The 27,447-nt window shown below is 43.7% G+C and overlaps 1 long non-coding RNA gene and 1 pseudogene across 1 annotated transcript; one reads left to right on the top strand and one right to left on the bottom strand.

The window, feature by feature from the left end:
* Positions 1-11,013: 11,013 nt before the first annotated feature.
* Positions 11,014-22,108, bottom strand: LOC140709356 (uncharacterized). Its single transcript, XR_012089867.1, has 3 exons — positions 21,916-22,108; positions 17,648-17,717; positions 11,014-12,908 (listed from the first exon to the last, which is right to left on the bottom strand). It is a non-coding gene; the product is annotated as an uncharacterized lncRNA (long non-coding RNA).
* LOC119624154 (small ribosomal subunit protein uS19-like) lies at positions 13,043-13,484 on the top strand (annotated as a pseudogene).
* Positions 22,109-27,447: the final 5,339 nt, after the last annotated feature.

Below are 27,447 nucleotides of genomic sequence, written 5' to 3'. Positions count from 1 at the left end.
GAAGAATGAAATTTCACTCCTAACTCTCAATATATACAAAAAATAAAGACTTCAATGTAAGACCTCAAATTATAAAACTATCAGAAGAAAACACAGGGAAAACACTTCAGAACGTTGGTCTAGCAAAGATTTTATGGCCAAGACCTCAAAAGCACAGACAAAATGTACAAATGGGACTATGTTAAACCAAAGAGATTCTGCACAGCAAAGGAAACCATCAAGAGAGTGAAGAGACCACCTGTTGAATGGGAGAACACATTTGCAAGCTATTCATCCAACAAGAGACTAACATCCAGAATACACAAGGAACTCAAACAACTCAACAGTAAAAATAAAAACAATCTCATCAAAAAGTAGGCAAAGGACATGAATAGACATTTCTCAAAAGAAGATGTATAAGTGGCCAACAGGTATATGAAAAAATATTCAACATTACTAATCATCAGAGAAATGCAAATCAAACCACAGTGAGATATCTCACTCCAGTTAGAATGGCTATTATTAGAAACAGAAAAAGTAGCAGATGCTGCTGAGGATGTGGAGAAAAGAGAACTCTTATACACTGTTGGTAGGAATGTAAATTAGTATAGTCATTACGAGAAACAGTATGCATATCTCTCAAAAAACTAGAAATGGGCTGGGTGTGATGGCCTATAATCATACCTATAATCCCAGCACTTTGGGAGGCTGAAGTGGGAGGATCACTTGAGTCCAGGAGTTGGAGACCAGCCTGGGCAACATAGGGAGACCCTGTCACTACAAAAAATTTAAGTTAAATTAAAAAACTAAGAATAGAACTACCATATGATCCAGCAATCCCATTACTGTGTATTTACCCAAAGCAAAATAAATCAGTGTATCAGAGGGTTACCTGCACAAACATGTTTATTGCAGCACTATTCACAATAGCACAGATATGGAATCAACCTAAGTGCCCATCAACAGACGAATGGATAAAGAAAATGTAGTATATATACACAGTGGAATACTACTCAGTTATAAAACGAATGCAATCCTGTCATTTCGGCCGGGCGCGGTGGCTCAAGCCTGTAATCCCAGCACTTTGGGAGGCCGAGACGGGCGGATCACAAGGTCAGGAGATCGAGACCATCCTGGCTAACACGGTGAAACCCTGTCTCTACTAAAAAAATACAAAAAAAAACTAGCCGGGCGAGGTGGCGGGCGCCTGTAGTCCCAGCTACTTGGGAGGCTGAGACAGGAGAATGGCGTAAACCCGGGAGGTGGAACTTGCAGTGAGCTGAGATCTGGCCACTGCACTCCAGCCTGGGTGACAGAGCAAGACTCTGTCTCAAAAAAAAAAAAAAAAAAAAAGACATCCTGTCATTTGCAGCAACATGGATGGAACTAGAGGTCATGATGCTACATGAAAGCCAGGCACAAAAAGACAGATATTATATGTTCTGACTCATGTGGGAGCTAAAAAAGTTGATCTCATGCAGGTGGAAGGCAGAATGATGGATACCAGAGGCAAGGAAGGGCATGCGGGTGGGAGAGGGGTAAGAAGAGAGGTTGGTTAAAGGGTACAAACATACCGTTAGATAGAAGTTATAATGTTCCACAACAGAGGAGAGTAATTAGCAACAATGTGTTATATATTAAATATTTGAAAGTAGCTAGAAGAGAGGACTTGAAATGTTCTTAACATGTAGAAATGATTAATGCTAGGCCGGGCACGGTGGCTCACGCCTGTAATCCCAGCATACTGGGAGGCCAAGGTGGACGGATCACCTGAAGTCTGGTGTTCCAGATCAGCCTGGCCAACATGGTGAAACCCTGTCTCTCTACTACAAAAAGTACAAAAATTAGCTGGGTGTGATGGCATGCACCTGTAATCCCAGCTACTTGGGAGGCTGAGGCAGCAGAATTGCTTGAATCCAGGAGGCGGAGGTCGCAGTGAGCCAAGATCGCACCACTGCACCCCAATCTGGGCAACAGAGCAAGACACCGTCTTAAAAAAAAAAAAAAAAAAAAAAGGATTAATCCTCAAGGTGATGGATATCCCAAATGCCCTGACTGGATCATTACACATTCTATTCATATAACAAACCAGGCAAGTCTAGCTTTGGTGTTTACAGCAGTGCATCTCTGAGCAAGTCACTTAGTCTCTCTGAATGTTGACCTTCTGGTCTGTAAAATCAGGAAAATACAAGGATTGGGAAAATGTATGTAAGGCATTTGGTATATATAGGCACCCAATAAATGGTTGTTATTTTGCAAAAATCACATCACTCATTTGTTTCCATTTTATTGTAAATTTTTCAAACACACAGCAAAGTAGAATTTTACCTTGAATAGCTGCATACTAACCACCTAGATTCTACCATTAGCATTTTACTAAAATTGCTTCTTCACTTATCTGTCCATCTCTCCATTCTTCTATTTACCCATTAATCTATCCTATTTTAGTGATTCATTTTAAAGTAGACTGCAAGCATCAGTACATTTTCCCCTAAATACTTTAGCATGCATATCATTAACTACAGTTCAGTATTTCGTTAGCTTTTTCATTTCATGTAAAATTTAGATACAATGAAATGCATGAATCTTAAGAATACATTTGCTGAGTTTTGATGAATATAAACACCTGTGTAATCCAAACACCCATCAAGAAATATACAACATTTGTATCACCACCGAAAGTTCCCTCATGCTGCTATAGCAAGATGTCCTAGACTGGGTGAAAAGGAGAAAAGAAAGAACGTTCCCTCATGATCCTTCCCAGTCCTTTCCTCTTTCACCCCTAGAAGTGACCATTGCTCGGATTTGTCCCTCTGTTGATGACTTATTATAGAATGTCATTTAAGTAGGATCGCATGCAGGACAGCTGTTCAGGTGGCCTCGGACTGAGCCTGTTATTCCCCTTTTCTTGCTTGTAGTGCTCAAGGATAACTGTAGAATATGCTGCAAATGCAACATCTTGACATAAGGGGAAGCTGGCCAGAACAACCTGGGCTTTGTGCCTGTTCCCCACTATCCAGAAATAGGATTCCTTCAATACTCTGGCCCAGTGTGTCACAGTACCCCTGGGTCTAAAACCCAGAGCAGGCTGCTTGCTGCCTTCAGCTGCAGTGCAAGTAAGGCATTCACAGTCAAACTCATCCACCCCAGGCAGTTTTCTGAGCCTTGTGGGACTGCATCACAACGAATCCTAGGCTTCTGTTATCTGTGCTGGGTTATCTGTAAGGAATAAACCCACTTTGTGTAATTTGTATGTGTGGCTCTTCTGTCTTACCAGACTCAGACAAGCAGTGTACAGTGAACTTGCTTCTCATGATATAGTCTGTACTCTTATGTAAGGCTCCTTTCACTCAGCATGATGTTTTTGAAACTCATGTGATTAGTGTCCTTTTTTTTTTAATTGCTAAGTAGTATTCTATTGTATGAACATGCCACCATTTGGCCATTATCTTGCTATTCATTTTAAATAAATACCGGTTACCTTCCTTTCCTGATGGTGGATCATCATGAACAGTATCAACTGCCACGAAACTCAACCAGAAGGGAATCGGCATCCCTGAGAAAAAACACTGAGCTAGTGGGGGACAACACTCCTTACACTGTAAGATCTTCGGTTAGTTCTTTAGATATAGCATGATCAGAAATAGATTAGATTTTAATTTCCTCCAGGGAGATCCCTCACTTTGTCTTATTTTTATTCAGTGCATTTCCCCAGCTTCCTCCACCATGAAATGACTTGGAGCCAATTAAGAGCCTTCTGCTTCCTCATCAGTAATATTTACGACTATGGAAATGTTTATGATGCATGGACAGAGCTTGGGTCAGGTAGGAGATCTTGCTGTCCTTGTAAATGGGACTTGTCTCCTGCTTGTTTTTGCCAGAGTTGTAAAATGGAAGAGTGCACATAGTATAGTCTAGGGTTGCTTTTTTTTTCCCCCCATCTAACCTTTGCATTCAGGCTGTGGATTATTACTGATCTTTGTGCTTGGAATGAAGGAGGCATTTTGGTTTTCTGGAGACTTTGGTTGTGTCACCCCCTTTTTCTGGGCCTGCCACCAAACTCCCTGTCCAGGCTAGAGCTGTAACATGCTAGGGGAAGACCTTTTCAAATCCAGTAACAGAAATTTCTGCAATCTGTATGAGGCTTAGGGGCTGCTGGAAGCCACCTAAATGCATAAATGTGGAACGGCTAGAGTCATTTTGTGTTTCTGGTAAAATTGCCAGGGAAGCAATTCTCTCACCCCAGTATCCATTTTTCTTTATCCTCCCTGCATGCCTTTATTCCCATCTCTCAGGAATTTCCTTTCTCCAAGTCTAAGGCCTCCACCTGGACTGGAAACCCATCCTCTGCTACTCAGACCTGGCCCATCTCTGTTGCTAAGAACTCCATTGTAAATGTGGCTTCTCCCTTCCCCCTTCCCCCACCGCCCCCAAACACTGTTTGCATCTCTCCTGTAATACTAAAATATGTTTATAAAAATAAACATTTGTATCAGGAACTCATGTATCCAAACAGATCTATTTAGGAATGCCTCCTATGTGCCAAGTCGCCCTTTCACATGACTGCCCTCTTCTCTTCGCTTCTGGAAGTCTTGAAACCTGCACGCTCTGCCGTAGTTTCCCCACTCCTTAGTCCTTCGCAGCCTTGTCCATTCTTACCACTCTACTGACAGAGTCCCAAAGGTTGCCATTGGCTTCTCAGCTGGCAGACAGTGCAGGCTGTCCTCAGTCTTGCCTCCTTCTGGTCTCGATAACCCTGTCACCTTCTGAGATGCAGCAATATCCCATCACTTCCCACAACCCTACCATTCTGCCTTTTCCTTTATTGGATTTTATTTTTCCTCCCACATCCTAAAGGTGGTCATTTCTCAAAGTGATGCCCTTGAACCGATGTCATCCCTTCTCCAACCACAATTTCAGCTCTCCCTGTGGGCAGCTGCATCCTGAGTCTGTGTCTAGCTCTAACCTCCCCTTGGATTTCAGACCCTAATTCCAAGTTGCTTTCTAGACAACTCTTTCTGAGTCACTTTACCCCTAAAACCAATCTTCTCTCCTAAGTGAAGAGGTATAAAACATGGCTTCTGCCCCCAGGAGCTCATAATTTAGTCAGAGAGACACACATGCAGATTTTGAAATGTTCTGTAACAAACCCTGAGAGCTAATTAACATGAAAGGTGATGTTATAATGAGAGTCATGCCACATGACAAAATGTTAAGGAGTGGTACTATCACCCTGTTCTTACTCACAGTAGAGAGAAGTTGTGGGCTCCATTGCCCAGGAATGGTCTTCTAGAATCTGGGTCCCATCAGTGAGGAGGAACACAAAGGGGTGTTCATTCCAGAGATGCACGGGAAGGAAGGACCTTTCAAAGAACGTTCTTTTAACCTACATTCAGCCACACTGGGCATGATGCTTCTTGACCTGAGGTAGAACTGCTCCCTTAGGGAGATTTTGGAGGCCCTTTTGTTGTTAATTGTTACAACGACTGGGGGGATGCTAACAGCATTTAGCGCCTGGAACTCAGAAATGATAAATGTCCTGCAATGAGCGGGTTAGTCCCATGTCCAGCCAGTAGTGCCTAGGTTGAAAAACAACACATGTGGGGTAATGGGAAATTGACTCTTCCCTGTCCTCTCCATGCTCCCAAGAACTCCATTCTGGCTTGTGAAAAACCAGTCATGGAATTACCCATATATGAAAGTAACTAATGCCCAACAGACAAACCAAACAGTTGCCTAGGGCACTGGCAAACTGAGAGACAGAAAGCAGGGTAAGTTCAGCTGTAATGAGCTTATTCACAATTTTGCAGGCAGAAAATCTAGAAAGTCGCTTTTTAAAATTTTAGCATAAACTTTAATGTTAAACCAAAAAATAAAATTTTATTTTGAATTTCATGTGCTGTAAAATTGTATTTTGAATTTCATGTGCGAGTCCCTGTAAACTTGTCAGTGCTTAGGGCAATAAAGACATTAATCAGGTTGTAGGAGTATCCCATAAAAAAGCTATAAATGTGTGATTGAGGAGTTGCTGGAAATATTCACGATGCTGACGAGGCTCATCTCAGGAAGGCAAGACCGAAAAGGAGTGTAATTAGGAAATCTAACCAGGGGAGCTCTATGTTGTCTGGGGGAAGACAGTAAACAGATGATGAGAGACCAGTCACTGGTCTGTTGGTCAACAAATAATTATCCACTAACTACGGTGTCCCAGGCGCTGGGCTGGGCACGGGGATACAGTGGAGAACAAGACAAGTCCCACCCTTCAGTGTGTTTATATTCTGGGGTGGGGGAGGGGAAACAGACAAAAATACCACAGACACAGACCCATTCATACACACCCAGACAGACATGCAGATGATCACAGGTCAGCAGAAAGCCTAGAGAACAGTGAGTCAGAACCATTTTGCAGGTTTTTCCATTCCTCTCAGGGGAGGTCAGTGGCCACTTGATGATGGGATCCCTAGGTCTCAGCAGGGTTGGTGGAAAGGAACCTTGAGGCTACCTACCTTCCCTTGTCCCTGCACACCGGGTCCTAGCCCAAGGCGCTGAACTTGGCAGCGTCATTCTGTGTGGGACAGCATGGTGGGGGGCACCCAGCGCTAGGAAAATCCCCAGGGTCAGAGCTGGGAAATCTGAGCCCTACTCAAGTCTGGGTGGCTAGGAGCAGAACTTGACCAGGGAGACGAGGCCTAGGAAGATCCTGACTGCTCACCAGGTAAATGGCTGGAGCATGTGTTCTTGCCTTATTAGCTGTTGGGCTTGCAGGGGTGTGGTCTGATTTAAAGGAACTGGGAACTATTTTATGAACAATTCAGCCTGGTGTCAGGTGTGTGACTCACAGTCCCAACAGGAAACAGATGTCATACTCATTAGAGTAACTCAAGGAGGGTGAGCTGAACAAAGGTGCGGGTGAAGTGGTGGGAACCAGAAGGGGTGTTGGGGTGTTTCTGCACCCCGTAAGCTGAGCTGTAACCACTCCAGGCCCAAGTGAAAGGGGAGGGAGTGGACATTGAAATGAGGAAGTAAAAGAGTCATGTAGAGGAAGGTAGAGATGACAGGGTTACCTTGAGAGAGACTGAGGGGCAAAGCTAGCCTTGGGCCTCCTCATGGGGAGGAAGGTCCTCATGGGGGACCTTGTTCCTCTGCTCCGCAGTATTCATGGGCTTCCCATTGGCCAAGCCCAGTGAGAAGTCAGAGGACAGAGTGAGCAGAAAATAAGCAGCGCATGGTGACCAGTAGCCAAGGGTGCAGACAGTCCGGTAACACCATCCATTGTAAACCAGGAACCCAGTCTCCCAAGAGGTTGGCTAGCTTTAGGAAGAAAGAGAAACTATGCACCAGCCTGGCACCTGCCCTGATGTGACTCTATCTTGCTTACCTAACTTCATTAGGTACACAGTGTTCCCCTTTGGAGCTGTCTACTTCTTTCTCTCCATACCACACTACCTGTGGCCCCCACCTTCTCTAACAGCTTTGCCATCTCATCCAGTAGTCTCTTGACGATGCAACCACATCTTTCCAACGTGCTGGCCTGGGCCTATCATTTCCTTCCCTAACACCACCTCACCACAGCATCCAAATGAAATCCACACAGCTTACCATGGCTTATGAGGTCCTTCATGGTCTCGCTCTGGTTTACATTTCCAGCCTCATTTCTTGCCAATTCTCAATCTCCCCTCAACAAATGCCCCTCCTCAAATCCATCCCACTATGGTCCAGCCATACAGAACTGCTCGCTGATCTCTCTTTGACTCCAGGGCCTTTGCACATGGTATTTCTCCTCCTGAAAGTCAGGAAGTCGATTCTAATCTAACTCTTTCTCATTCCTCATTCCTCATTCCTCTGTTGCTGGTTGGGCTAGACAAGGGTTCTGTGCTGTTCTTATATGCTCTCAAAGCACCCTGGCCCTGCTCAAATAATAATTTTTAAAAATTAATTCAATAGATATTTACTGAGTACCTGTAATGCACCAAGCCCTTCCCACCTCAGGGCCTACTCCCATGCTGTTTTTCCGCTTGCACATTCATCCTTTTACTCTTCATCTAGGTAACTCTTACATATTCTTTGAGTCCCTGCTGAAACGTTATTTCCTGCAAGAGGTCCCCACCCCTTTTCTCTCCCACAGCATCCTGTATGACTTCGTTTATTTGATGTCTGTCTCTTTCTCTCCACATGGGAAGGGGCCAGCTCTGTTTTATCCATGATTGTGTTCCCATCCCGAGCTCAGAACCTGGCATGCAGCAGGCACTGGTTACATACGTGGTAAAGGAGGGAGGCAACAGGGTTCGCCCATAGACCATGACAAGGAATAAAGAATTGTATGTTCCAGGGGTGAACTCAGGTTTTGCGGAGCCTGAAGCTTAGACAATTTGAGGGTTCTCTTTCAAGAAAAATACAAAATTACAAAAACAAAATTAGGCAGAAAAGTGGACCTTTATGTAGATTGGGGAAAGAAATAATAAATTGTAAAGCCTTTAAAGTGGAAAAATACTTCAAGTATCACAAAATACAGAAAAATAATGTTTTTGTTAACTGCCTAGCACACTGCAATAAGTCTTTCTCCACATTTGTTGGCTGAATACTACTCTTTTATTGCCTCTCATATGCAACGATTCTGTAATATTTTCTATATAGAGAATGGAATGAGAATTAAGTCCTCTGGCACAATGATAATTATATTTATGATTGACGCGATGCATAAACACATGGGTGGCCACAGCCAGACATATTTGTTGTTTGCAGGACCACTACAGTTTGTATCCTATAAACACAGGAATTCTGATAAATTATATTCGGCATTTTAAAAAGGGGAAAAAAAGGACAGCACGTAATTGTATCACCGCAGTACTCTCTCTCTATATATACCTAAGGTATATGACTATGTATCAGTGAGAACTGGATTCTGCACTTACAATCTTACACATCTGATGATTGGAAGAATTTCCTACAGACTAGCTTTTGGCTCTATACAGTTCAAATCCTGTTTCTCCTCTATTACCCACATGCTTCCAGGGCCAGGTTGCATAGGACACTCGCAAATCTCATATGGTCTTTGGCCCTGCATTTGAGTGTCATAATGCCAGGTAAGTTGGCACCATGGGCAGTGAGCGTGTTTCTGGGAGCCATTTCTGCACTGAGACGGCTAGCAAAAACCAACTCTACACAAAAGTGACTGCAAACCACCTAGATATGTCCCATGAAACAACTGTATCCCCAACTTAACTTCTCCCTAGCCAGATCGCAAAAATGTCCACGGCCACTTCAGTTCTGGGCAACATGAGGGGGAGTGTGACAGAGGGGAAGTCTGAGTGGAAAGGGATAGCAGTCTTAACTGAGTGTGGTTCAAATAGCTGACTTCGGCAAGTTTCACAAAACATGTGATCGCCACAAACACATTACTAGGGTCCCCTTCAGAACTTGTCCTAACGGGCGGTCCTAAAGCTTAAGTTTTATTAACTTCATGGTAAATTTGCCGCTGCCTGTATCGTATTATTATGTGTGACCCCTGGCACCACATCTGGCACATAATAGTTGCTTAATGAATATATGCTGAGTAAGGAAAAGTGTTGCTTGGCCTCATTACCCAGGAGATAGTCTCTTCCCCCAGTAGATCTCATCCCTTTATTGAAAGCTGGTGCTCAGAATAGTTGATAGACTTACTGGAGGCACTGGGAGGAGAAAGAAAGGGACCTCTTGGTGGGATAGGCTTTCCCATCTCCCCATCACCAGGCAAATAAACTGACTGACACCAACACATCAGCTGCCCTCATCAGCAGCGAAGCGGCCCTGGCTGCCCTCTTGGGGTCATTCTAATTGGCTCTAATCAGGGAAAGCCAGGTCTGGGCTTTATAAAGTGACAGCAGCTCTACTGTTAGAAGAGCAGGTAGAAAGATCACACTGGAAACACCATTTCCAAGCACAGAGTAATTACAACTCATTCTGGCTTTCGCAGCTATGCTGAGGAATCTTTATTTGTCTAGCCCTGCTGATAGTGGTCTTCCGGCTTCCTGCTTCCATTTTCTTCCTTGTTGTGAGGCAACAAGGGATCCCACACACTTTTCTTCATGGCCTTGGGTCTAGCAAGAAGTCTGGATTCCTAAGGGGATGACTCTAGGGGTCTCCGGTGCTGAAGAATTAGAGTCTAAAATTCTAGGGTAAGGAGAGTAGGCTATGTTCCAGACAGGCGAGACTCTTCGGAGGACCGTGGTTTAAATGTGTTGGTGACTGAGAAGCAAATATACTTCCTACTCTAGCAGCCGCTTGGCATGTCCACATTGTATGCTGCACTCTCAGCAAAACCTTCCCGGACCCCTGGGCAGTGAGCCACTCCTCTGGGCTCCCACAACATTGGGCCCATGTCTCTATTACACGATTCACTGCATTGTCTTTCATTTACTAGCTTAGCCATCTGTCTTCCAAGATGGACTGCCAGCTCCTCAAGGGCACTAACCAAGCCTCATTCATATTTATATTTTTGGTTTATTCCCTCGCACAGAGCCTAGCACTTGGGACATATTGACTGACTCCTCAAAGGAAGGGAATGGAAGACACTGGTAGTAAGATGAACCAGGAGCTTCCAGATAGCTGAACACATGGAGGGTGGTGCACCCGGAGAGGACACAGAAGCTCCATGCTCCTACTCCCAAATCACGCTCTGTGTCTCTTCATCTGTATCCTTTATAATAAACCAGTAAACATAAGGTCTATAAGAAAGTAATAGGGTTAAGTGAGGTCATAAGGGCAAGGCCTTATCCCGAAGGACTGTTGTCCTCATGAGAAGAGGACAAGACACCAGGGAACCTTCTCTCCACACAAGCATAGCCAAGAGGCCATATGAAGACGCAGCCAGAAGGCAGCCAACCACCATGAGGGAAGACAGCCCTCATCAGAAACCAACCCCAGTGGCGTATTGATATTGGATATAGCCTCCAGCAGTGTAAGAATTTTTTTTTTTTTTTTTTTTTTTTTTTTTTAAAGACGAACTGGTGTGGGCATAGAGTTTTACAGTAGAAATAGCAGGTCAAAGAGGTTAAGTTTGGTCTTGGGAGTAAACTGGTTCAAATTCCAGTTCCACCACTATTTTAATGAGGATTAGGTTTGGCTATAAATGACAAACCCCAAAACAATAAGCAGCTTAAGCAAGTTAGATGTTTACTTTTCTCTTTCATGTAAAATTTTGGAGGTGGCCAACTCAAGATTCCCAAGTTAGCTCCAGCGTGTCCTCAGGGACCAAGGCTCCTACTCCCCTGCGGCTCTGCTGTTGATGGCCTTGATCACATCATGGCACTGGCTGGCACCCTCTAGCTCAAGCTGTCATGTCTGCATTTCAGCAGCGGAGAGAAGGCTGAGAGTTCCAGGAAGCTGCACATTCCGCTTTTGCTTATATCCTATTGCCCACGATTTAGTCACAAGGACACCTAGCTTCAACAGTCTGGAGAATGTAGTCATAACTCCAGAAGGCCACATGCTCAGCTAAAAATGAGGGTCTATTACTGTACAAGAAGGAGAAATTAGATTTTAGAGGAAAATAGTCTCTCTCATACTAGCTGTGTGACTTTGGGGAAATGAATGAATCTCTCTGATTCAGTTTCCTTATTCAAGAGTTAGAATAATGCAAGCAAACACCTTAGCAAAGTGCCTTGCATTGATGAAGGGTTGAGCTATTATTTTCCTTTGGTTGTGGCTAGGCTGGCAGGTGGCAGGATCCCTCACAGGGAGCGTGTACACGTAAGCCTGCCCAAATCTGAGTTTTTATTCGTGCCACTTACCAGCTCTGTGACTTGGGGTTACTTGACCTTTCTGAACCTTAGTTTTCTCATTTATAGAATGGAGGCAGCAATAATCCTTTATAGGGTTCTTGTGAGGATTATTTGAGATATCATATGTAAAGCATTTCGTAGAGTACTAAGCAAGAAAGACTCTATAAGTGCTGGCTTCTTTTATTATTACTAGTCAAGATAAGCCCTGAGTGACCTTGAGATTGACCATGAAGAGGATGCTGGAGAAGGTTCCATAGGATTCTGCCTGGCCACCAGACTCCAAAATTCAACTCAGTCAAAGGGGTGGGACTGAGGCTGTAACCAGGAGGCAATAAATTAACGTGGCCTCCAGTGACTGTATTAGGACGCTTGCATTCTGAATTCTCTCCAAACACAGCTGACCTTAAACGCAACGGGAACATCCTCTGCCTTCCTGCACGTTTTCACTCCCTCAAACTGTCAGCAATTCTCATCTACAGGGTGCCTTTCCCAAAGGGCTCAGGCAAGAAGCACCAGGATGAGGAGTCCTAAAGCCAGAAGGAATTTCTGGTCCCAGTAGGACCCGGGGGGCTGTGCCCAGGCTGTGTATAGGCTGGGACTGCCTGTCCCCTCAGGCAGAAGTTGCAGAGGAGCAGAAAATAAGCCTGGATCAGGTGACCCAGACTTCAGCTTGATGAAACAAGCAAAACACACTATTTCTTTTTAGCTCGGCTCCTGGGATTAGCGGTTAGGTCCCCAGAGTATACTGGGTGTTTATTCTCGGAGACACGAAGCTCCAAGGAGTAGCAAGAGTCGGAGGCACAGGGCCTCCCCAGGTAGCTCACTGTTCTACTTCTTGCAGAAGCCAAATTGGGATCATCTGCCATATACCCTTCATGTTCACACGCTGCTTCTCAATTCAGCACCAGCTGAGCAACTGCCAGGGGTCCCTGAGAGATAGGAAAGACTGGGTGGGAAATGGACGACTGCGGCCCTGCTGGCTCCCAGGCTTCCAGGCTCCCAGGGCACCCTTCCCACTCAGTCCTACTGACCACCATAGTGACTGCTCCATCAGTTACCATGGCCGCTCGGCAACTTACCTGTAAACGAAGCCACTGTTTGATCCCAGAAAACTCCCAGTTAAATCACAAATCTGCTGTTTTTCTGCAGTCTGCGAAGAGGATGTATCACCTGAAGCGAAAAATTGTAAACAACCTAAATGACTAAGGGAAAGGGATTGGTCGCACAAACGATGATTCCATCATTTCAAGTAATATTAGGTGGCCATTAAAAAATATACCTCATTTTTCTGAGGATCCAGCAAGATGGCAGAGGTACAGCAGAAGAAGCGGACCTTCCACAAGTTCACGTACTGCGACGTGGACCTCGAGCAGCTAACACAGCTGTGCAGTGCGCCCAGCGGCTGCGGCTGAAACCTGGCCTGCGGCGGAAGCAGCATTCGCTGCTAAAACGCCTGCGCAAGGCCAAGAAGGCGGGACCGCCCATGGAGAAGCCGGAAGTGGTGAAGACTCACCTGCGGGTCATGATCATCCTGCCCGAGATGGTGGGCAGCATGGTGGGCGTCTACAACGGACCTTCAACCAGGTGGAGATCAAGCCGGAGATGATCAGCCACTACCTAGGCGAGTTCTCCATCACCTACAAGCCCGTGAAACACAGCCGGCCCGGCTTCAGGGCCACCCACTCCTCCTGCTTCACCCCCTCAAGTAGTGGCTCAGCTAATAAACGCACACATGTCTCTAAATAAATAAATAAATAAATAAATAAAATATATAATCATGAGGATATATATATAATTATGAGGAGATATATATATAAAAATTCATGAAGATTATGTGGTTACTTGGAAATATGGTTATATTATGATGTTCAGTGAAAATATAAAATCTCATCTCTGCCATGAGTGCAGTGGTAAAAACTATGTGTACATCTGGATAAAGAAAAACACACCAAAAAAGGGAAAAAATGGGGTGGGAGGATGGTGGGTACAATTTCCTCTCTCATGTATTTTGGTATCTATTCCTGATGTTTGTGCACTAAATAAGAAAATCGTTTTAAAATCTTGCTCACTAACCTATCATGCACTTTCACTTTCCCCCAAAGAGGAAAAAGCCTCATTCACTGAAATGTGCTAGTGTAGCTCCTTTGCTTATTTTGATATCAACTTTTCAATCAGTATTCTCAGGAAAAGATATGACTATGTTAAGTTGAAAGCAAACCACAGATGAACTCAGTTCCCTGGTCAATTCTCCTCCCAGTAGGTGGTGACAGTTAAAAGCAGCTCCTTAAGGGTCAAAAACAGCTCCTTAAGAGCCAAACCCTGCAGTGTGGCCAGTAAACAACTTAGATTCTTCAGGTGCTCTCAGCGTTTGAATTCCTGGATCACCTGCGGCAGGCTCACCTGAAGTAGACATTAGAGGTGGGGCTGTTCTGCACCAGGAACAAAGCTACTCAAAAATTCTTGGCTCTTTGAATTTGGCTGAGTGAACAGGAAAAATAAGAAATCATCACTTTAAAATGACCCAGAATTTCAGGAGCCACTTTAATGCCATTCCTGCCACCAACTCATTGTGTAAGCCTAAGCACATCACTCAGCCACTCTCCAGACTAAGGGAACAGATTGTAGCCTGCCTGTAAATGGCTGATGGACAGAAAAACATGAAAATGATGGTGCTAAGCACTTTGCAAATAGGAAACAGAGTCCATTTGAAAGAACCTGGGATCTGGAGTCAGAAAGTCTCCAAGCCAAGCCAAGATCTGCCACGCATGAACACTGGGATGTTAGGCTATTCGTTTCTGAGTCTGTTTCCTCAGTAAAATGGGGATAATACTCTATGCAACTAGATTGTTTTGACATTTAAGTGAGTTTATGAGAAAAAGCTTTGTAAATTGTAAAGCACATGTATTAGTTTTTAGGACTGCCATAATAAAATTCCACAGACTGTGTGGTTTAAACAACAGAAATTATTTTTTTTTTCACAATTCATGAGGCCAGAAGCCTGAGATGACGGTGTCAGCAGGGTTGGTTTCTTGTGAGGCCTCTCTCTTTGGCTTACAGACAGCCGCCTTCTCTCTGTGTCTTCCCATGATCTTTCTTGATGTGTGTCCGTGTCCTAGTCTCCTCTTCCTGTAAGGACACCAGTCATATGGAATTAGGTTCCACCCAAATGACCTCATTTTAACTTCATTACCTCTTAGAAGACCCTATCTCCACATACAGACATATTTTATTTGTATTATTTTACTTGGCTTTATTATGCTTCACAGAAACTGCTTTTTTCATAAATTGAGGGTTTGTGGCAACCAGCATTGAGCAAGTCTATTGGCATCATTTTTCCAAATACATGTGCTCACTTCATGGCTTTGTGTCACATTTTGGTAATTCTCATAATATTTCAGACTTGTTCATTATTATTTCTGTTATAATCTGTGATAAGTGATACTTGATATTACTATTATAATTGTTTTGGGGTGCCATGGACTGTACCTATATAAAATGGCAAACTTAATTGATGAATTTGTGTGTTCTGATTGCTCCACTGATTGGCTGTTCCCCAGTCTCTCCCTCTCCTTGGGCCTCCCTGTTCCCTGAGACACAATATTATTGAAACTAGGCCAATTAGTAATCCTAATATGATCTCTAAGTGTTCAAGTGAAAGGAAGAGTTGCATGTCTCTTTCCACCAAAAGCTAGAAATGATTAAGCTTACTGAGGAAGGCATGTCAAAAGCTGAGATAGGCCAAAAGCTAGGCCTCTTGTGCCAAACAGTTAACCAAGTTGTGAGTACAAAGGAAAAGTTCTTGAAGGAAATTAAAAGTGCTACTCCAGTGAACACACAAATTATAAGAAAGCAAAACAGCCGCCGGGTGTGGTGGCTCACACCTGTAATCCCAGCATTTTGGGAGGCTGAGGTGGGTGGATCACGAGGTTAGGAGTTCAAGACCAGCCTGGCCAACATGGTGAAACTCTGTCTCTACTAAAAATACAAAAAAATTAGCTGGGCACAATGGCAGGTCAGGAGTTCGAGACCAGCCTGACCAACATGGAGAAACTCCATCTCTACTAAAAATACGAAATTAGCTGGGCGTGGTGGCACATGCCTGTAATCCCAGCTACTTAGGAGTCTGAGGCAGGAGAATCACTTGAACCCGGGTAGAGGAGGTTGCAGTGAGCCAAGATCGCGCCACTGCACTCCAGCCTGGGCAACAGAGTGAGACTCCATCTCAAAAAAAAAAAAAAAAAAAAAAGCCAAACAGCCTTATTGCTGATATGGAGAAAGTTTGAGGGGCCTGCATAGAGGATCAAACCAGCTACAACATTCCCTTAAGCCAAAGCCTAATGTACAGCAAAGTCCTAACTCTCTTCCATTCTGTGAAGGCTAAGAGAGCTGAGGAAGATGCAGAAGAAAAGTCTGAAGCTAGCAGAGGTTGTTTCATGAGATTTCAGGAAGGAAGCCATCTCTAAAACATGAAAGTTCAAGGTGAAGCAGCAAGTGCTGATGTAGAAGTTGCAGCAACTTATCCAGAAGATCTGGCTAAGATTATTGATGAAGGAGCCTGGGTTAAACAACAGATTTTCAATATAGATGAAACAGTCTTGTATTAGAAGATGCCATCTAGAACTTTCATAGCTGGAAAGGAGAAGTCAATGCCTGGCTTCAAAGTTTCAAAGGACAGGCTGATTCTATTGTTAAGCCCTTAATGACTAAGCAGCTAGTGACTTTAAGTTAAAGCCAATGCTTATTTACCATTCCAGAAGTCCTAGGGCCTTTGAGAATTATGCTATTCTACTCGGCCTATGCTCTAGAAATTGGACAACAAAGCCTGGATGACAGCATATTTATTTATAGCATGGTTTACTGAATACAGTTGACCCATGAACAATCCAGAGGTTAGGGACACTGACCCCCACCACAGTCAAAATTTGTGGATAACTTTTGACTCCCCCAAACTTAAGTACTAATAGTTTACTGTTGACCAGAAGTCTTACCAATAATATAAACAGTCAATAATACATATTTTGTATGTTATATGTGTTATATACTGCATTCTTACAACAGAGCAAGCTAGAGAAAATAAAATGTTAGTAAGAACATAATAAGAAAGAGAAAATGTGTTTATTATTCATAAAGATGGAAGTGGATCATCATAAAGGTCTTCATCCTTGTTGTCTTCATTTTAAGTAGGCTGAGGAGGAGGAAGAGGAAAGGTTGATCTTGCTGTCTCAGAGGTGGCAAAGGTGGAAGAGGTGGCAGAGGTGGAAAGTGAGGCAGAAGAGGCAGGCACGCTCAGTGTAACTTTTACTGAAAAAAATCCATGGATAAGTGAACCTGCATAGTTCAAATCTGTGTTGTTCAAGGGCCAGTTGTATATTAAGCCCACTGTTACGACCTACTGCTCAGAAAAAAAAGATTTCTTTCCAAATATTACCATTTATTGACAGTGTACTTTGACATTCAAGATCTCTGATAGAGATGTACAAGGAGATTAATGTTTTTATGTCTGCTAACACAACATCCATTCTGCAGCCCATTGATCAAGGAGTAATTTTGAATTTCAAGTCTTGTAATTTAAGAAATACATTTTGTAAGGCTATAGCTGCCCCAGATAGTGATTCCTCTGATGGACCTGGGCAAAGTAAAATTGAAAATCTTCTGAAAAGGATTCACCATTCTAGATGTCACTAAGGACATTTGTGATTCATGGGAGGAGGTCAAAATATCAACATTAGCAGGAGTTTGGAAGAAGTTGATTCCAACCCTCATGGCTGACATTGAGGAGCTTAAGACTTCAGTGGAAGAAGTAATTGCAGATATGGTAGAAACAGCAAGAAAACTAGAATTAGAAGTGGAACCTGAAGATGTAACTTGAGAAAAGAAAAACAGCTCAGACCAGAAAGACTTACACCTACCCATGCCTGGGGGTAATTGTTGAAAGACATTTGTTTCTGAGCAGCTGCCTCACCCATGATCTTCTTGTTCCTGGAATTTGTGATACAAAGGACAATGTATAGCCAATGAATAGCTTATGTTATTTTAATGTAAATTCTTGGTAAACACCTTTGGAACTTGCTCTTCTTTTTTCCTTTAAAAACCCACTTATACCTGCTGCTAATTAGAGCATATGTTCACGGCAACTTGATTCTATGCTCCCGTGTTGCAATCCTCAAACTTGACCCAAATAAACTCTCTACTTATACTAATTTTGCCTCATTTTTTTCCTCCAGGTTGACATTTTGAATTGCTGCAATTTTATGATAAAACTTGAATGGATGAGGAGTTGCTTATCATGGGTGAGCCAAGAAAGTGTTTTTTCATTTTTTTTTAGATGAAGTTCACTCCTGGTGAAGATGCTGTGACCATTGTTAAAATGACCACAAAGGTTTTAGAATATTACATAAACCTAAAGCACTGACAGGGTTTGAGAGGACTGTGTCCAATTTTTTTTTTCCATCTGTGGGATATGATGAGGTTTCTCTTCAAATAATCTGATCGATCTTTTATTCTTTAATTCATAGTTACACCCCCCCTTTTTTTTCTCCTTTTTTCTCCTTTTTTCCTTTTTGCCTTTGTTAGGTACACAGGCATGCCACAGTACCAATCGTTATCAGTACCAGCTCACATTCCTTTCCTTATTTGGAAAGAGGACTAACTTTCTAGCTCATTACAGACATCCTTTCCCTTCCTCTCTACTTTCTTTTACGTGCCCTTCCTATCTAAAAAAAATCAAATGTTTAGCCAACCGGGATTAGTTTAGATTGGACGACCCGACCCCGGCCAATGAGGAAAGGGCACAGGGGCAGGACTTGCATCAGGAATAAAGGCTCTCGTGACCCTTTGTTCAGGTGTGCTTTCATGGCAACTGGCCAAGGAGGCACCCCTCTGCACAGAAGTAAAATTGCTTTGCTAAGAATCCTTTGTTTGAGTATTCGATTTCCTTAGGATTTTAAGCCTTATTCCTAACACATGCCCTCAAGAATTTATCCTTTGAATTATAAAAACAATCCAATAACACTCTTTACGTTATTTAAAAATGTACAGTTCAGCCGGGCACAGTGGCTCATGCCTATAATCCCAACACTTTGGGAGGCTGAGGCAGGTGGATCACCTGAGGTCAGGAGTTCTAGACCAGCCTGACCAACATGGAGAAACCCTATCTCTACTAAAAATACAAAATTAGCTGGGCATGGTGGCGCATGCCTGTAATCCCAGCTACTTGGGAGGCTGAGGCAGGAGAATCACTTGAACCCAGGAGGCAGAAGTTGCAGTGAGCCAAGATCACGCCATTACACTCCAGCCTGGGTAACAAGAGTGAAACTCTGTCTCAAAATAAATAAATAAATAAAAATTTTAAAAATGTACAATTAAGTTATTATTGACTATTCTCATCCTATGGTGCTATAAAATAGTAAGTCTTATTCATTCTGTTTTTTGTATCAAATACTTATCAACCATCTGCACCTCCCCTCGAGTTTCCTAACACCCTTCCCAGCTAGTAACCATCCTACTCTCTGTGTCCATGAGTTCAATCGTTTTGATTTTTAGACCCCACAGATAAGTGAGAAGATATAATGTTTGTCTTTCTGTGCCTGGCTGATTTCACTTAACATAATAATCTCCAGTTCTATCCATATTATTGCAAACGACTGGATCTCACTCTTTTCTTTTATGGCTGAAGAGTACTCTATATGTATATGTACCACATTTATTATTTATTTTTTATTTTTTTGAGATAGTCTTTCTCTGTCACCCACGCTAGAGTGCAGTGGCATGATCTTGGTTCACTGAAACCTCTCCCTCCTGGGTTCAAGCAATTCTCTGCCTCAGCCTTCCAAGTAGCTGGGATTACAGGCATCCGTCACCATGCCTGGTTAATTTTTTTGTAATTTCAGTACGGACAGGGTTTCACTATCTTGGCCAGGCTGGTCTTGAACTCCTGACCTCATGATCCGCCTGCCTCGGCCTCCCAAAGTGCTGGGATTACAGGCATGAGCCACTGTGCCCAGCCCCACATTTTCTTTATTCATTCATCTGTTGATGGACACTTAGGTTGCTTCTAAATCTCAGCTATCATAAACAGTGCTGCAACAAACATAGGAGTGCAGATATCTCTTCAACGTACTGATTTCCTTTCTTTGGGGTTTACTTTCAATAGGATTGCTGGATCATATGATAGCTAAATTTTTAGTTTTTTCAGGAACCTCCAAACTGTTCTCCATGGTGGTTGTACTTACATTCCCATCAACAGCATATAGGGTTCCCTTTTCTCCATGTCCTTGTCAGCATTTGTTATTGCCTTCTTTTGGATATAAACCATTTTAACTGGGGTGAGAGGATATCTCATTGTAGTTTTGATTTGCATTTCTCTGATACTCAGTGATGTTGAGCACCTTTTCATATGCCTGTTTGCCATTTGTATGTCTTCTTTTGAGAAATGTCTATTCAGATCTTTGGCTCACTTTTTATTGGATTGTAAGTTTTTTTCCCTATAGAGTTATTTGAGCTCCTTAGGTATTCTGGTTATTAATCCCTTGTGGGATGGGTAGTTTGCAAATATTTTCTCCTATTCTGTGGGTTGTCTCTTCACTTCGTTGACTGTATTTGCTCTGCAGAAGCTTTTTAACTTGATGTGATCCTACTTGTCCATTTTTGCTTTGGTTGCCTGAGTTTGTGGGATATTGCTCAAGGAATTTTTGCTCAGACCAACGTCCTGGAGATTTTCCCCAATGTTTTCCTATAGTAGTTTCATAGTTTGAGGTCTTAAATTTAAACCTTTAATCCATTTTGATTTGATTTGATTGGTGGATATGGTGAGAGATAAGGGTCTAGTTTCATTCGTCTGCATATGGATATCTACTTTTTGCAGCATCATTTATGGAAGAGCCTGTCTTTTCCCCAGTATATGTTCTTGGCATCTTGTCAAAAACGAGTTCACTGTAGGTGTGTGGATTTGTTTCTGGGTTCTCTATTCTGTTCCATTGGTCTATGTGTCTGTTTTTATGCCAGTACCTTGCTGTTTTGGTTACTATAGCTCTGTAGTATAATTTGAAGTCAGGTAGTATGATTCCTTTAGTTTTATTCTTTTTGCTTAGGATAGCTTTGGCTATTCTGGGTCTTTTGTAGTTCAATATATTTAGGATTTTTTTTTTTCTATTTCTGTAAAGAATGCCATTGGTATTTTGGTAGGAATTGCATTGAATCTGTAGATTTTTGGGGGTAGTATGGACATTTTAACAATATTGATTCTTCCAATCCATGAACATGGAATATTTTTTCCATTATTTTTGGTGTCTTCCTCAATTTCTTTCAATTGAGACCAATTTTGAAAGACGTTCTGGTTAAACTGGTATCAAAGCCCGGTGTGGTGGCTCACGCCTGTAATCCCAGCACTTTGGGAGGCCAAGGTGGGCGGATCACAAGGTCAGGAGTTCGAGACCAGCCTGGCCAACATAGCAAAACCCTGTCTCTACTAAAAATACAAAAATTAGCCGGGTGTGCTGGTATGTGCCTGTAGTGCCAGCTACTCCGGAGGCTGAGGCAGGAGAATCACCTGAACCTGGAAGTGGAGGTTGCGGTGAGCCAAGATCGCACCATTGCACTCTAGCCTGGGCGACAGAGTGAGACATTGTCTCCAAAAAATAAAATAAAATGGTATCAAACAGCATCTCATGCTACAGAGAAAACTTTCGTGAAAGGAAGAGTCAATCAATGAGACAAACTTCACTGTCTTATTTTAAGAAATTGTTACAGCCCAGCTTTCAGCAACTATGACTGCGATCAGTCAGCAGTCATCAATATCGTGGCAAGATCTTCCACCAGCAAAAAGATTACAACTCCCTGACAGCTCAGATGATCATTAGCAGTTTTTAGTAATAAAGTATCTTTTAATTAAGGTATGTTCATTTTTTTCTAGACATAATGCTGTTGCACACATAGTAAACTACAGCATAATATAAACATAACCTTTACATGCACTGCAAAACCAAAAAAAAAAAAAAGTATGTGACTGGCTTCATGGTGATATTTGTTTTATTGCAGTGGCTGAAACTGAACCAACAATATTTCCAAGGTAGGCCTGTTGAGTCATGTTCTGACATATTGGGGTTTAGGACTTCAATATATGAATTTGGAGACACAATTCAGCCATAACAACACAATATAAATATTTTTCTGGACTTACCTGGGACTTCTCATGATGGGCATTTAGGACACAGTAGGAAACAGCTTTGTTGACCATTTTTCCACTACACCATCATGGCAAGAGGCACCAGGAGAGAACTGACAGCACTCTGAGCTTACTCTCTAGCTGCTGTGGGGCCAGGATCTTCTGCGACTGTGGGCCTCCAGTCCCACTCAGCAAATAAATGAGCCATATTCCCTTTGGGTTTGGAATGCTTTTCTGTAGGAAAGGAGTAATCAAATACTTAACAGCTACTAACTGTTAAGTATTAACATGGGGAAACAGGTGTGCATGGGCTGTGGGCATTTGTCTCTGTTTACATTTGTGAGTGTCTTCTGGAACAGCCCAACCAGGCCTTTTAAGGAGCTTTCACCAGCTAAAGGAAAAAGCTACCAAAGGGGAGGCCAGGTCATTTTCTTCCAAATTCTTCCCAAATTATTTACTTTCATCTGCTGGGAAAAGACCTCAACAAACATTTATCAAGGACCTCTTTTGTGCCTGAGGCTGTGCTGGGTCTGGAAGGAATGTACTGCTTCACTGGGCCTGTTTAGTAAATACAGACATTGCTCAACCCACAAGGAGGAAAGAGAGCCCGTGGGTTCAGGAGCTGGGAATGCACTTGTGCCAGCAGAATGGAGGAGGGCCCTGGTCAGGAAGATAGGCTATTTAGTGCTGCTATGTTACTTTTTATTTTGCCTCTTTACGGATGTAAGGAAGAGACATAGCCACGTTACCTGCGAGCCATCCCTCCGTGTCACAGAATCCCATCCTCCCAACATTGCTGCGTCCCAATGCTTCCAAGGTGGTGGGGGTGAGGAGAGGGTTCAGTGCTTTTCATGGAATCTGGATTTCAACTTAAGGCCAATAGATTTGCCCTCTTTCTGAATGTCTAGAATTTATCCTAGCAGAGAGAGGATCTGTGTCAATTTATCCCTCTCCAAAACGGAGCTCTCCTATCTGCCAGAAGCAAAGGACATTTGTTGTTTTTGCCTGCCCAGCTTACCTCCCACTTCTCTTGGAAATAAAACCATACTTTCCTTCCTCGAACCCATTCTGTGTGGTTCAGGTGGGGCCGACCTCACCTCCCGCAATGCAGGGAGGGTGCCCTGTCTTTAGTCTAGCCAACAGGAGTAGTCCTCTAGCCCTTGTCACAGTGATCGGCACAGAGCTGGGCACATGACTCAAGCACAGCCAATCAGAGCCTGCTTCAGGCATTGATGTGGCAGCCGGAGGAGAGCAGTTCTGCCCTCCTCTTGGATAATATGCTCTAAGGATGGCTTGGAGCTGCTCGCAGCCATCTTCTCCAGTGGTACAGGGGCACAGAGGACACTTTCATCATCTGGAGAAAATGAAGTCAATGTACAAAGAGAAATCGCAGAGAGATGGAAAGCTAAAGGCAACCTTAAAGACAATGTTTGAGTCCCTGGATCCATCTCTTCTCAGGAGCTAATACATTTCCTATGTTGCTTATATCCCTTTGAGCTGGGTTTCTGTCACTGGGATTGGAAAACTGACTGTCGCAGCAGCAGGGTTTTGTACTGAGCCTCCTCGGAGACAGTCAGCATTTCTCATGCTCGGCACATGGTGTTTACCCTTGGCTGGAGCCCTGATTCTCATTAAACTAATTATGGGCAGAGTATGGGGACTACATTCACTCAGAGATCAGGGCACAAAGCATTGCAACTTTATGCAGAAATTACTACTGAGGACCACTCCCCTTGGAAGTAAGCTGTGGACTAGAGAGTCATTTCACAGTTAAACCCTTGCCTCTTTGTCTTTGGCCTTTAAACTCTGGTTTCTATTCTTTACTTTCTGAGTGTGTATTTTCAAATCACCCCTCTGTGGGGAGGTCTCAGGAACATCCCAGACTCCATATCAAATGCAGGAAGGTATTTAACTTGCATGACGGTTTCCTATGGTTTGGACTGCAGAGGAGTACTGCACTGCAAGCATGAGCGTGGATGGTGGGGTCAGATGGAATGAAGATCTTTGGCTTTGAGGCAGTGTAACCTGTCTGCCTTCCTCTGTCATTGTGAGTTCCTCAATTCACGTTACTGTCAACCTCGCGCTATGTCTCCAGATTACCCTGTGGTCCATTGGCCGTTTTATATGCATGTCATTCTAGCCTCAGAACATACCAGCTCCCTTCCCCTAATGTCTTATTGTCTCTATGAATCTAAACTTGAGGGAGTCTACTGGATTATCTTACCCGTGACCATAGCAGTTTTCTTGTTTTGTTTTGTTTTGTCTTTTTTGTTTTTGTTTTTGTTTGAGGCAGAGTCTCACACTGTTGCCTAGCTGGTGTGGTGTGCAATGACGTGATCTTGGCTCACTGCAACCTCTGTCTCCTGGGTTCCAGCGATTCTCCTGCCTCAGCCTCTGTAGCTGGGATTACAGGTGCCTGCCACCATGCCTGGCTAACTTTTTTGTATTTTTAGTAGAGATGGGGTTTCACTATGTTAGCCAGGCTGGTCTCGAACTCCTGACCTTGTGATCTGCCCACCTCAGCCTCCCAAAGTGCTGGGATTACAGGCGTGAGCCACCGCGCCCGGCCGACCACAGCAATTTACATGTGAGTTTGGTTTGGGATTGAGGGTCAAGATCCACTGAGGGACATGGCTTCTCTTCCAGTATTTACTTTTGTTTGCAAATGAGTACATATTCTGACTCCGACTCCGAAGTCTTATAAAGCTTTTCTAACTCAGTTTTCAGAGGTAACAATAGACACAATAGACTCAACCTGAACATTTGATTGGCAGTATCCTCTGCTTCCTTTTGCACAGGATACCTGTGTCGTTTCTCCTCCGCTAAGTAATTGCAGCAGCTTTGGTTTCTCTCTGCTATGTGACACAGCATGAAGGTTTGGACAGGAGTTTAACTATTACCCTTTAATGTTTTTGTTGTGTTACTGTCAAATTCTGTCTTCTTAAAGGTTACTTCCTGTCCTGTCTTAGGAGCAGGAGAAAAAAGTGTCTGTGTGCCTTATGCCCTATCCGTATAAAATGCCTTTCATTATTGATAAAGATACACTATTCCAGGAGACTCACCTATTTAACCAGGTCAAGAGCTGGAAACCTTTCGCCAGTCTGTGTTCAGCCTCTAGCCCCACAGTGATGTGAATACAAAGCAGTCTTCCTTGCAGGTGTTCAGCACACAGGCCATAAGCCAAGAGCAGTGGATGGCACGCAGAAGGAAGAGGCTCCCTTTCTGCTTTATCATTTGGGATTCGAGCGGACCCAGAGAAGGAACGCCAAGGAGAGGACCTAGACTCGTAACCCCCACATGCCACCCTTTTGTTTCTCCTAAGATTAAAAATGCTTATCACTATGTGAGGTTCTGTTAATGTGCCAGATACTTCCAGTGCTTGAGATATGTTATCTAAACCTTAAAATAATTTTATGAGGTAGAGAATATGATTCCCATTTTATACATAAACAAACTCAAAGATGTTGAGAGAATACCTGAAGAAGTTAAAAGGCTGTCATGCAGCCAGAGGTGACCCTGGGCTTTTGAGGGCTGGCAGGTGGCAAGCACCCAGGTGAGAGCTGTGGGGTGGCCTGCAGACCCCGAGGAGTTAGAAACAGAGACCTTGGGACAGGCTCCAGGAAGGTGGCCTGTGTGAGAACCTCTCTAGTCCCCAGTGCTCCTGGGAGAGGCAGCTCAAGTGCAAAGCCAGAGGCACCCCCCAGTGGGGTGAGAGACGGGCATAGATCACCTTCCAGAAACAGCTGCCAAGTGGATGTTAAATTTTGTAGGTTTTCTTGATTCCATTTGTTAATATAATCTTGTGCTCATGGGTGTTAAAAGACGTGGGCCTGGCCGGGCGCGGTGGCTCAAGCCTGTAATCCCAGCACTTTGGGAGGCCGAGACGGGCGGATCACGAGGTCAGGAGATCGAGACCATCCTGGCTAACCTGGTGAAACCCCGTCTCTACTAAAAAATACAAAAAACTAGACGGGCGAGGTGGGGGGTCCTTGTAGTCCCAGTTGCTCGGGAGGCTGAGGCAGGAGAATGGCGTAAACCCGGGAGGCGGAGCATGCAGTGAGCTGAGGTCCGGCCACTGCACTCCAGTCTGGGCGACAGAGCGAGACTCCATCTCAAAAAAAAAAAATAAATAAATAAAAAAAGACGTGGGCCTGAGGTAACACTCATTTGGTTTATTGTAATAGTTACTGCTGGGGATTACACATGCTAAACGAAGCAAAATATTCACCAAGCTCTCAATCTGAGCTCCTTGGGTCAGTAAGCAGAGGTCACCATCTTTTCCTAGTCCCACTGGTGAGTTAAATTCTGGAATGGCTCTGAATTATCAATATGTCAATAAAATGTCAGTAAGCCAGGGCGACATGCTGTTGCAGTATTGACTGTCGGATCCTAAAGCAAAAACATGTTTTAATTGTTTTTTGCCAAGTGTAGGGAAGCCAGTAAGTAGAGACCCGGATTGAGAGGGTTAGAGATTGCCACCGATCTTTATTTTTCAGTTTTGAGAGTCTTGTAGCGTTGTGGAATCCATTTCTCATTTTCACCCACAGAATTTATATCAGAGTCAGAAACAGGAATGTGCAAAGGGAAATATCCGAGAAAACAGGCTGTTCCAGGCTTACCTGGTAGGGTAGGGCTGGTGCCCAGGTACAATCATTGGCCAGTGTAAACATATTTGAGTCAGCTAGTGGTGATGACTTTGAAGCATGGGAGGAGGAGATGGGTGCCGACTTAACCTCCATAAGCATTTGCTTTACCTGATTAGATTCTCCAGGTACAGTGTGGTGAGGAATGAGACTAACTGCAGCCAGACTGCAAAGCTGTGGGTGTGGTATGTCTTCTGGAAAGACCTCCTTATCTTTCCCCATAGAGCAACAATGGTTCCCCTTTTTCTTTGCTTTAGCCCAAAGGTGGGTCTCATCTTGGAAGTCACTTAGGGTTCTCTTTCTCCTGAGGGACACACATGGGCAAATATTTGAATACGTCTGCGCCCAGGGGCTTTTCCATCCTAAGGACCTTGTCACCCTTTGTGCTTTGCCTTGTTTCTCTTTTTCTTTTCATTCTACTCTTTTTTCTTTCTTTTTTTTTTTTTTTTTTTTTTTTTTTGAGATGAAGCCTTGCTCTGTTGCCCAGTCTGGAGTGCAGTGGCACGATCTTGGCTCACTGCAGCCTCCACCTCCTGGATTCAAGTGATTTTCCTGCCTCAGCCTCCCAAGTAGCTGGGACTACAGGCGTACACCACCACACTCAGCTAATTTTTTTTTTTTTGTATTTTTAGTAGAAGCGGGGTTTCACCACGCTGCCCAGGCTGGTCTCCAGCTCCTGACCTCAAGTGGCCTCAAGAGGCCCCCCTCGGCCTCCCTAAGTGGTGGGATTACAGGCACGAGCCACTGCATCTGGCCATCTTTTCATTCTATTCTTAACTCTCACCCTAACCCACAGGAGATCTTATGTGAACTGGAAAAAGAACGCCTCTCTGGGCAGGGGTAGCCTGTACCAGGCTGCATGGCTGGGTGGGCAGATGATGGGCTGGATTTGGGCCCCCAATTT

This window comes from Chlorocebus sabaeus, chromosome 20 (assembly GCF_047675955.1).
Source record: "Chlorocebus sabaeus isolate Y175 chromosome 20, mChlSab1.0.hap1, whole genome shotgun sequence".
NCBI lineage: Eukaryota > Metazoa > Chordata > Mammalia > Primates > Cercopithecidae > Chlorocebus > Chlorocebus sabaeus.
Note: the sequence above shows the minus strand (reverse complement) of the source record. Positions and strands in the feature narration are given on the sequence as shown.